The following is a 12625-nucleotide window of genomic DNA, read 5'->3' on the forward strand; positions in this document are numbered from 1 at the left end:
CAGTTCGTTCCTAATTGGAGTGGTTGGTGTATTCCATACTTCTTGCGATTGGATTTCACTCAAAACTCACCAAATGACTCCTCCCACCATATTATGATGTTGCCCAAGTTTGGGGCTCGATCCGAAATCAATAGGTGTAAGAGATTGGACAATTCAAGTTCAACGGGAGTTTGTACCTAATTGGAGTGGTTTGTGTATTGCATACTTCCAGCAATTGGATTTCACTCAAAACTCACCAAATGACTCCTCCCACCATATTATGATGTTAGCCAAGTTTTGGGCTCGATCCGAAATCAATAGGTGTTCCAAATTGGAAAATTCAAGTATAACGGCAGTTCGTTCCTAACTGGAGCGGTTCGTGTATTCCATACTTCTAGCGATTGGATTTCACTCAAAACTCACCAAATGACTCCTCCCACCGTAATATGATGTTGCCCAAGGTTTGGTCTCGATCCGAAATCAATAGGTGTTCCAAATTGGACAATTCAAGTTCAACGGCAGTTCGTTCCTAATTGGAGTGGTTGGTGTATTGCATACTTCTAGCAATTTGATTTCACTCAAAACTCACCAAATGACTCCTTCCACCGTATTATTATTATGTTGCCCAAGTTTTGGGCTCAATCCGAAATCAATAGGTGTTCCAAATTGGACAATTCAAGTTCAACGGCAGTTCGTTCCTAAGTGGAGTGGTTGGTGTATTCCATTCTTCTAGCGATTGGATTTCACTCAACACTCACCAAATGACTCCCGCCACCATATTATGATGTTGCCCAAGTTTTGGGCTCGATCAGAAATCAATACGTGTGAGAAATTGGACAATTCAATTTCAACAGCAGTTCGTACCTAATTGGAGTGGTTGGTGTATTCCATACTTCTAGCGATTTGATTTCACTCAAAACTCACCAAATGACTCCTCCCACCATATTATAATGTTGTACAGGTTTTGGGTTCGATCCGAAATCAATAGGTGTGAGAAATTGGACAATTCAAGTTCAACGGCAGTTCATTCCTAATTGGAGTGGTTGGTGTGTTCCATACTTCTAGCGATTGGATTTCATTCAAAACTCACCAAATGACTCCTCCCACCATATTATGATGTTGCCCAAGTTTTGGGCTCGATCCGAAACCAATAGGTGTGAGAAATTGGTCAATTCAATTTCAACGAAAGTTCGTTCCTAATTGGAGTGGTTGGTGTATTCCGTACTTCTAGCGATTGGATTTCACTCAAAACTCACCAAATGACTCCTCCCACCATATTATGATGTTGCCCAAGTTTTGGGCTCGATCCGAAATCAATAGGTTTGAGAAATTGGTCAATTCAATTTCAACGAAAGTTCGTTCCTAATTGGAGTGGTTCGTGTATTCCGTACTTCTAGCGATTGGATTTCACTCAAAACTCACCAAATGACTCCTCCCACCATATTATGATGTTGCCCAAGTTTTGTGCTCGATTCGAAATCAATAGGTGTGAGAAATTGGACAATTCAAGTTCAACGGCAGTTCGTTCCTAATTGGAGTGGTTGGTGTATTCCATACTTCTAGCGATTGGATTTCACTCAAAACTCTCCAAAGGACTCCTCCCACCATATTATGATGTTGCCCAAGTTTTGGGCTCGATCCGAAATAAATAGGTGTTCGAAATTGGACAATTCAAGTTCAACGGAAGTTCGTTCCTAATTGGAGTGGTCGGTGTATTCCTTACTTCTAGCGATTGGATTTCACTCAAAACTCACCAAATGACTCGTCCCACCATATTATGATGTTGCCCAAGTTTTGGGCTCGATCCGAAATCAACAGGTGTGAGAAATTGGACAATTCAAGTTCAACGGCAGTTCGTTCCTAATTGGAGTGGTTGGTGTATTCCATACTTCTAGCGATTGGATTTCACTCAAAACTCACCAAATGACTCTGTTGTGTAGATTTCAGCTGCACCAAAATGGATTCAGCTGCATCCTCAACTTGTGATACTCGCAAGTGCACGAACCGTTGGTAGTTTAGCGTATGTAAGTGCGAGGTCGATTCCACAGGGATTGGTGATTGAATGATCCAATTCAGTTTTCCTACACAAAACAGAAACAAAAACAAAGAACATGAAAGAAGGAAGAAAATAAGAAAGTAACTCAAGAAAATAAGTTCCCAAGTTCAATTTAGATTAATGGATTGATTCTAGCTAAAGTATGATTAAGCCATGGTGTGTGGTCATAACCTTGTGTTCCTAATTCCCTAATTTGATCATTTGTTGTCTAACCTAAAATTAAGCATTAGGAACCCATTAAGCATAGAAGAACATTTTAAACAACCAAGCATGTATCTAATCCCTATTGTCGAATGTCCATACATACTCTTCCTATTCATAGTTCAATTCGAATTAAAGCATGGTGTATACTTGTTGAGCCTATTCCTAACAACTAAAATGAGTTATTAAAAATAGAAACTTCAATTCTCGCAAGTGCACGAACCATTTATAGTATAGCTTATGAAATACGAGGTCGATCCCACGGAGAATGGTAACTTGGTTGCAAGTTAAACTACTTAGAATGATGGAAAAACTGAAAACAAAGAAACAAACTAACTAACAATTGGCAAGGTCTAGGACAGAATCCTAGCACCACACACGCACTCGAATGGGGGGTTTTTGTTGTTTAAATGAAAACAAGAGAATGAAATGGAAGTGCTGGAAGTAAACAATGGCAGCAATGAACAAGTTGTGAAACAATGATTGAGAAGTGTTAGAGCCTTGGAATCTACCACTAGTCTTCCTATCCAAGTTATGAATGCATAGAAATTGACTCAAGCTTCATTAACAATAGATTATCGCATACAAGCCTATGGTATCTAGGTGCAGGATGCATGATTCTCCTAAGGCATGTAATTGTGCATGGTATCTACACAACACGTGATCTCTAATATGCAACCTAAGCATGGTATCTACTTAGAATAAAGCATATAAGAGTCATTAAGTTCCTTGAGAATATGATAATCACACAAGTCCTAGAACATGGTATCTGTCCTAGTCAACCTATGGTTATTAACCCCTTGAATGATTCTTAGGCCATTCATGTGTTGCTTGTGAAAGGAGAGTAGAATTGGTGAATCTAAACCCCTTCCCAACCTGTGCTAGATGCATAAAATCCTAGTTAGCTACTCCAAGAAAACATACATCAAGCACATAATAAGCTGGAGATTAACAACTTGATAATGAAAGCAAGGAAATCAATTAACTATGAAATCATCCATAACATTGAATATTCATGACTAGGGCTTCATCCTAAGCCCTAACAAAATGGATTAGTTAAACATAATTATGAATACAGAAGATAAGAAATACATAGGTAGAATAAAGAGAATAGAAGAACTAGCTGGTGGCAGCAAGGTAGTTTCCAGGACAGCTCCCAGCTCTCCCTCCTTTGCAGCTAGCTCTCTCTCTCTCTCTCTTTGTGGTGAATCTGAATGTGTGTATGGAAGTAATGGATGAAGTGAATTGTGTCTGGGATGTGGAATGGAAGTGGTATTTATAGGGAGAAGGAAAGGGGAATTCTGAATTGAATATGACTAATGCATACAACACTTGTATTTAGATAATCAGAATTGGTTGCTGCACTAATAAATCCCACCAGCAGCCATAGGTCATCTTCATGTCAGCATGATCAAGCATCCATCCAGAAACCAATAGCTCATGCCTAGCTCACCATGACCAAGCATCCATCAGCTCATCCTCATGTCAGCATGATGTGTATTTTGATGGGCTCACGGATTGGGTTTGGCTGAATCCAAATATGACTTTAAGATATCCATTTTGAAGTTCAGAATGTCTCTGATCCAACCACACAAGTATTGGCCCAATCCAAGCTCGGATGAAGAAGATAAGTCCGAAATGAACTTCTAACTCAATATCCAGTTTTTGCACGTTTTGCACCATTTTGCTTCAAAAGCAATCTCTTGCTGCCTTCAACCTATAGAACACACAAACATAGGTAAGTGACTTGAAATAAAGAGAAACTAAACAAAATTACTAAGTAACGAAGGCATGCAAATGTGTGAAATTATGAACTTATCAAATACCCCCAAACTTAGACTTTGCTAGTCCTCGAGCAAACAAAATAAAACTACAACTTAGAAAACAGAAAATAAGCAGCTAGCCTTCCAAACAATATCCTCAAAGAATCATCAAAGTATATGGTTCCAAAGAAACACAACAATCACAATCTAAGTTCCACACATGATTCAAGAGTGTGCAAAGCTTACAATGACATCCTTAAGTGTAGTGTGTGAATGCCAAATCAGAACAACACCTGCAACTCAAATAAGTACATGCGCACACACTTAAAGCACAATCAAGAATTTCGAGCCCCATAAGCTCATTATGAAATCAGCTCTCCACAGTAATACCACACATTACCAAGGATCAAAAGGACTTTACAAGGGTTGTAATGAGGCTTAGGGTAGTGGTTGAATGAAAGAGGAGACATGGAGATATAACAACATTTTGAGCACAACTAAAGCATAGGTAAAAGCATGAGAGATTACTGAACTTTGTAACAAGCAAGGAACACATACATGAGCAGATTTTCAACATAATTTCAGCACCTTCAAATGTGTTATTTGGCCTAATTTTGTGGCTCTTTACCCTAGATCACCATGATCTTTCCTTATAACACCCTAGGGCCGTGACTACATTGGTCACACTTCATTACCTCTTTTGATTAGTTAACAATACCCCAAAACTTATTTCTTTTCAACACTTGGGTTACAGCACTAATGACTCACTTTTGCTCCAAAAACCTTGCAATCTTTATGACTCTCCTTTAAAGATAGCTTTAATTGCTCAAAGAATAGGTAAAGATAAGAAACAGAGATTTATTATGGTAGAAATGGTTTACACAAAGAAAGGCTTAACGTAGGCTCAAATGGATTGACTAGGGATGAATACATGTAGAGGGATGGTTAGAAAGGCTCAAACGATTTAAACATGGCCTAAATCACTTCCTAAGCATTGTATGGCAACAGAATGTCTCAAGAGATATTCAAATAAGTTCTAGAGCATGAAACCAAGATCATGAAATAAGCAGAATTGCATAACATCTCCAAGTAGCAAGAAATTGGACTAACTTGGCAAAGTGCTCAATAAGTGCAAGGATGGCATGCAAGACAAAGTTCACTCAGAATCACACATAGGCCTTAAACAATGACTATCAATTTCTGAAAAAACCATATTAGTATTAAATCCAAGTCTTATCATAGGTGTTTGGAAGGATAACGAAACAACACACAAAATCCTGCGTTATTAGACACTAGACACACTTAAAAATTTTAAAATTTGACAATAAAACAACATAACTGAATCCTTCCCCCCAAACTTAAATGAAACATTGTCCTCAATGTTTAGAGTATAAGAACAAGCAATGCCTCATAAATGAAAGGAAAGAAGATAAGGAAAAGACATAACCAAATGTTAGAGTTCAGAAAACAACTCCCCTTTGAAGCGATTAGGACGCAAGCAAGCTCCTTGCACGTTCTATCTTCTCCTCATCACCTTGGGTTGCCTCCCAAGAAGCGCTAAGTTTTATGTCTTCAGCCGGACGTCCAAACTTTGGTGAGCTTCAAGAGAGTGGTGGAGGCTCCTTGAGTGCTTGAGACTCAATATTGGCATCAAAGTTGGCATCAAAGTAAGGTTTCAACCGATGTCCGTTCACCTTGAAGGTGCTGCCATCCTTAATATTTTGAATCTCCACTGCGCCATGATCAAACACATTAGTAATAACAAAAGGGCCAATCCACCGAGAACGAAGCTTACCTGGGAAGAGCTTAAGGCGTGAATTGAATAAGAGAACCTTCTGCCCTTCCTCAAACGTCTTCCTAAGAATCTTCTTGTCATGATACTGCTTTGTTTTCTCCTTATAAAGCTTAGCGTTCTCATACGCCTCATGTCGCAACTCCTCCAACTCATTGAGTTGAAGCCTCCTCTTTTCACCAGCAGCTTTCATGTCAAAATTGAATGCCTTGATCGCCCAATAAGCCCTGTGCTCAAGCTCCACTGGTAAGTGACAAGGTTTACCAAAAACAAGTCTATATGGAGACATACCTATGGGGGTCTTATAAGCTGTCCTATAAGCCCACAATGCATCCTCCAAACGCATGTACCAATCCTTCCTTGTGGTGTTCACTGTCTTCTCAAGTATGTGCTTAATCTCCCTATTGCTTATCTCAACCTGCCCACTAGTTTGAGGATGGTAGGGTGTTGCCACCTTATGCTTGATTCCATACTTCTTCAAGAGTGCTGCAAAAGCTTGGTTAACAAAATGGGAGCCACCATCACTAATGATTGCTCTTGGTGTGCCAAACCTTGTAAAAATATTTCCTCTGAGAAAACTGATCACAATCTTAGCATCATTAGTTCTAGTGGCAATGGCTTCCACCCATTTGGAAACATAATCGACAGCAACTAATATATATTCAAATCCATAAGAAGTAGGAAAAGGGCCCATGAAATCAATTCCCCAAACATCAAATATATCAATGACTAAGATATTAGTGAGTGGCATCTGATTTCTAGCATGCAAATTACCCATCCGTTGGCATCTATCACATGAAGCACAAAATGTATAAGCATCCTTAAAAAGGGTAGGCCAAAAGAAACCTGATTGTAGCACTTTGTTGGCAGTCTTCTTTGCTCCAAAATGGCCTCCGCATGCATGGGAGTGACAAAACTCTAGAATGCTCTTAAAATCACCTTCAGGCACACACCTTCGAATTACTTGGTCCGGACAATGCTTGAATAGGTATGGATCATCCCAAAAGTAGTATCTTGCTTGTTTCCTAAGCTTGTCACGTTGGAATGTAGATAACCCTGTAGGGAGTTCGTTAGTGCATAAGTAGTTAACAATATCAGCAAACCAAGGCAATGGATTAAGAGAATTCAAAGCACAAATAGAGAAGAGTTGCTCATCAGGGAAGCTTTCACGCAATGGCAGTGAATCCTCCTCTTCATTAGATACATGCACCAATCTACTCAAGTGATCAGCCACCACATTCTCACTTCCTTTCTTATCTTTTATCTCCAAGTCAAACTCTTGCAACAAGAGGATCCATCTAATGAGGCGTGGCTTGGCATCCTTTTTAGCTAACAAGTATTTCAATGCTGCATGATCAGTGTAAACAATGACCTTGTTAGTAATCAAATAAGATCTGAACTTCTCTAAAGCAAATATGACAGCTAATAACTCCTTCTCTGTGGTGGAATAGTTGAGTTGGGCATCGTTGAGGGTTCTACTAGCATAGTAGATGGCATGTGGCTTCTTATCAACTCGCTGCCCCAAAACAGCTCCAACAGCATAATCTGAGGCGTCACACATCAGTTCAAAAGGCAAGCTCCAATCCGGTGGCATAATGATTGGGGCAGTTGTGAGCATCATTTTCAAAGCATTGAAAGCATTCTCACAGTTTTGATCAAACACAAAATCCATGTCCTTGGCAAGGAGATTGCACAAAGGCCTTGCAATCTTAGAAAAATCTTTAATGAAACGCCTATAGAAACCTGCATGGCCAAGGAAAGAACGTACTTCTTTGACAGAAGTAGGTGAGGGCATAGAAGCAATCAAATCAATCTTAGCTTTATCTACCTCAATTCCATTACTAGAGATGACATGACCAAGAACTATGCCTTGGTTAACCATAAAATGACATTTTTCCCAATTAAGCACAAGGTTATTTTGTTCACATCTAGCCAACACCTTAGATAAGTTATGCAAACATTGATCAAAAGAATCACCAAAGACAGAGAAGTCATCCATGAATACCTCAATAAACCTTTCTACCATGTCGGAGAAAATGCTCATCATGCACCTTTGGAAAGTGGCTGGGGCGTTGCAAAGACCAAAGGGCATCCTCCTATAAGCAAAAGTACCAAAGGGACATGTGAAGGTTGTCTTCTCTTGATCTTCTGGGGCTATGGCGATTTGGTTGTAACCTGAATATCCATCAAGGAAGCAATAGTGGCTATGGCCAGCCAATCTCTCAAGCATTTGATCAATAAATGGAAGAGGGAAGTGATCCTTGCTTGTTGCTGTGTTGAGCTTCCTATAATCAATGCAAACTCTCCAGCCCGTGGTCATCCGTGTTGGTACAAGCTCGTTTGCTTCATTCTTCACCACTGTGATACCTGATTTCTTGGGGACAACTTGTATTGGGCTCACCCATTTACTGTCAGAAATAGGGTAAATAATACCAACATCTAAAAGCTTCATTACTTCTTTCCTTACCACCTCCTTCATGTTTGGATTGAGACGTCTTTGGGCATCCCTCTTAGGCACTGCATTGTCCTCCAATAGTATCCTATGCATGCACGATGTTGGGCTTATGCCTTTGATATCTGCAATGCTCCATCCAATCGCAGTTTTGTGCTCTTTTAGAACCCTCAAAAGCTTCTTCTCATCATTTGGTTCGAGGTGTGAGGCAATGATAACAGGTAGAGTCTCACTCTCACCTAAATAAGCATATTTAAGGTGTGTTGGCAATTGCTTTAATTCCAACTCCGGTGCCTGCACAATAGAAGGTAAAACCTTATTAGTAGGTGCGAGTAAAGATTCAAATTGGTTTGCATACCTCTTTCCCACTTCTATGTAGCTATCCATGCTGCAAACAAGCTCAAGAAGTAAAGGAGAGATCACAGCCTCTAATCTGTCCACTTCTTCTTTCCTTATGCTTTGTGTGATGCATGCTTCAATAGGCTCCAAATAACTCATTGGCAGTGCTTCTTTCACCATATTATCAATTGCATCAAGCTGGAAAACTTCATGCTCATCACTTGGAAACTTGGAGGCTTCAAACACTTTGAATGCTATTGTCTCATCAAACACGTTCATAGTCAATGTACCCTTCTTCACATCAATAATTGCACCGGCAGTTGCCATGAATGGACGACCAAGAATGAGTGGTAACTGATTGTCATGAATTGGTGCTTCTTCCATTTCCAACACCAAGAAATCAGCTGGCAAAATCAGCTCTTCTACTTTCACCAAAACATCTTCTAGAATGCCCCTAGGGTACCTGATAGTTCTATCTGCCAATTGAATGCTCACAGATGTGGCTTGCAACTCACCAAGGTTAAGTTTCTCATAAACATGATATGGCATAAGGTTAATGGATGCACCAAGATCAAGCAAAGCTTTTTGAAACTTAAAATCACCAACTATACAAGGTATAGAAAATGAACCTGGATCCTTTAGCTTTGGAGGTAGCTTTCTTTGTAAGACTGCACTAACCTCTTCACTTAATGCAACCTGTTCATGCTCTTTGAATCTCCTCTTGTTAGTGCATAGATCCTTCAAAAATTTTGCATATTTTGGAATCTGAGCAATGGCATTGAGCAATGGGATGTTGATTTGCACTTTCTTGAATATTTCCATTATCTCATCCAAGCCTTGATCTTTCTTTGACTTTGATAACCTGCTGGGAAAGGGTGCAATAGGCCTAAAAGCATTAGATGAAATTGGAACTTGATTAGCATTAGATGATACCTTAGGGCCTGTGCTCTTTCCAAGAGAATTGAGGGGCTGTTTGGTGGAACCTGTGGGCTGCCCTTGTGGTGGCTGAATGATCTCCACGTTTTCTCCATCTTCTTGCTCTTCATTGGCATCTCCAACCTTATTATCAACTTGTTTACCACTTCTCAAGATGTGCACTGCTTTAACTTGCTCATGATGCCTTGGATTCACCTCCGTTTGGCTTGGAAAAGTTCCGGATGCTCTATTGCTCATGGAGGATGCAATCTGCCCAACTTGCACTTCTAGTTTGTTCACTGCATTTTGAAGATTCTGATTGGTTTGCATCTGTTGCCCCATGAACTTCTTGAACATGTCTTGCAATTCTCCCATTTGATCACCCCTTTGCTCTTGTACTTGTTGGGGAGCTTGCTGGAATTGCCTTTGTTGTATTTGAAATCCTGGGGGAGGTCCTTGAGTTTGTTGCACATTTGAATTATTGCTCCACCTGAAATTAGGATGATTTCTCCACCCCGGATTGTATGTGTTTGAGTAAGGATCATTATGAGGATTCCTTCCTTGAAGGGCATTTGCTTGCTCTAGCATGTGCTTTGCAAAAGATTGGTCTTGAACTTCCTCTTTGCTTCCTAGAGGGCCAGTCACTGCCTGTTGAAGCAAAGAACACATAACATCAAGTTTTGCATTAATCTCATTATTAGTACTTACCTCAGAGACCACAGCTTTCATAGGAGCTCCTCTTCCTTTATTGTAGCTCCATTGTTGAGAGTTGGTACTCAAAGATTCAAAGAGAGTAAAAGCCTCATCTGCTGTTTTGTTCATCAGTCCTTCTCCACTTGTTGCATCTACCATCATCCTTTCGGAATCAAGCAAACCTTCATAGAAAGATTGCATTTGCATCCAACTCTCTATATTGTGGTGTGGGCAAGAACTCATCATCTCCTTGTACCTCTCCCAGCATTCATGAAAAGCTTCTCCTTCTCTTTGTGTGAAACCAAGAATTTCCTTTCTAATCTTGTTAGTCTTTTGAGCTGGAAAGAATTTCTGCAAAAACTTATTAGAAAGCTCATCCCAAGTACGAATTGAAGCATTAGGCAAAGAGTATAACCATGACTTAGCCTTATCTTTTAAACTGAATGGGAATAGCCTCATCTTAATCTGCTCATCATCAAGTCCTTGAATTTTGATTGTAGCACATATTTCAAAGAATTGCTTAACATGCATGTAAGGATCCTCAGTGGTATTACCATAATAAGTTGGAAGAAGATGAATCATACCACTTCTAAGCTCAAACCTGTCAATTGTGAGTTGAGGATAGACGATGCACGAAGGTTGATCAGTGACTTTGGGGATGGAAAATTCACGCAGGGGTTTCCTAGGTTGGACAACAAGCGCACCACCTCCTTCATCATTATTGTTGTTGTTTGGAATCTCTGCCATCTTGCTTGAACCTTCAGATTCGTAGCTCTCAGATTCAGCACTTAAAGAACTATAATTCCTCCTCAAACCAACACGTACAGCAAAAGTTCCTGGTGAAATTGGCTCAGAATCAGATTCGGACATATATGCACACACAAGAAACCAATTAGTGCCTTCAAATGGAGATAACAACTAAAAAGAAAAACAGAATACAGAAATAAAAACCAACGAAAACAAAAACAAAAACACTCAAAGTAATCTAACTATAGCACCATCGTTACCGGTTCCCCGGCAACGGCGCCAAAAACTTGTTGAGCCTATTCCTAACAACTAAAATGAGTTATTAAAAATAGAAACTTCAATTCTCGCAAGTGCACGAACCATTTATAGTATAGCTTATGAAATACGAGGTCGATCCCACGGAGAATGGTAACTTGGTTGCAAGTTAAACTACTTAGAATGATGGAAAAACTGAAAACAAAGAAACAAACTAACTAACAATTGGCAAGGTCTAGGACAGAATCCTAGCACCACACACGCACTCGAATGGGGGCTAGAAGGGTACAAAATGATATACAATTATGAACCGATTGAGGTTGCCATCTCTCTCCATTTTTATTAAGCTGTCATAAATTGCTAAAACCAACACACAAACTTGAAATGGAATTAAAAGGATTAGGAATGAACAATAGAGAACTAAGTAGACTTTAGACATTATAAATAAATAAAAAGTAGGAAAATCAAATAGAATCAAACAATGTTACCGATCCCCGGCAACGGCGCCAAAAACTTGTTGCTTCGATTCAGCTGCACCAAAATAGATTCAGCTGCATCCTCAACTTGTGATACTCGCAAGTGCACGAGCCGTTTGGTAGTATAGCATATGTAAGTGCGAGGTCGATCCCACGAGGATTGGTGATTGAATGATCCAATTCATTTCCCCTACATAAAACAGAAATGAAAAAGAAAATAAATAAAACAAGAAAAAAGGAAATAACTCAAGCAAATAAGTTCCCAAGTTCAATTAGATTAATGGATTGATTCTAGCTAAAGTATGATTAAGCCATGGTGTTTGGTCAAAACCTTGTGTTCCTAATTCCCTAATTTGATCATTTGTTGTCTAACCTAAAACTAAGCATTAGGAACCCATTAAGCATAGAAGAACATTTTAAACAACCAAGTATGTATCTAATCCCTGTTGTCGAATGTCCATACATACTCTTCCTATCCATAGTTCAATTCGAATTAAAGCATGGTGTCTACTCTTAATTCAAACCAAGATAGCTAACATGCAAGCCTAAATGGTGATCAATCATTCAAACTAGCATATTAACTTATAAGCATAATGAATAAGAACAAAAACCATAATTGAAACTTGGAAACTAATTAAACTTGAATACTTAAGAAAGAATGTACATTACAATAAAAGTAAAGTGGAACTAAGAAAACTTGAAAGAAAATTTAGTAAACTCATTTTGTTACAACAATTGACAACTTGAAAGGAAACTAAGAGAATTTGAGGGAGAGAAGGAAAGGGAGCTCTAGAGAAGTGTTTGAGAGCTCCCCCCCTTGGGGTGTGATTTATGAAGCTTGAAGGCTTCTCTATTTATAGGGCTAAGAGGGAGGAACAACATGATGAAATCCAACACCACCATTCCTCTTTTAATACAACCCATAACTCACACTTCATCTTGTCTATGTTAGTGTTG

General features: G+C 39.4%; 1 non-coding gene across 1 annotated transcript; it reads left to right on the forward strand.

The window, feature by feature from the left end:
* Positions 1-10407: 10407 nt before the first annotated feature.
* Positions 10408-10514, forward strand: LOC148293013 (small nucleolar RNA R71). Its single transcript, XR_015825942.1, has one exon. It is a non-coding gene; the product is annotated as a small nucleolar RNA R71 (small nucleolar RNA).
* The last annotated feature ends 2111 nt before the right edge of the window (positions 10515-12625 follow it).

This window comes from Prunus avium, chromosome 7 (genome assembly GCF_965620075.1).
Source record: "Prunus avium chromosome 7, drPruAviu1.hap1.1, whole genome shotgun sequence".
NCBI lineage: Eukaryota > Viridiplantae > Streptophyta > Magnoliopsida > Rosales > Rosaceae > Prunus > Prunus avium.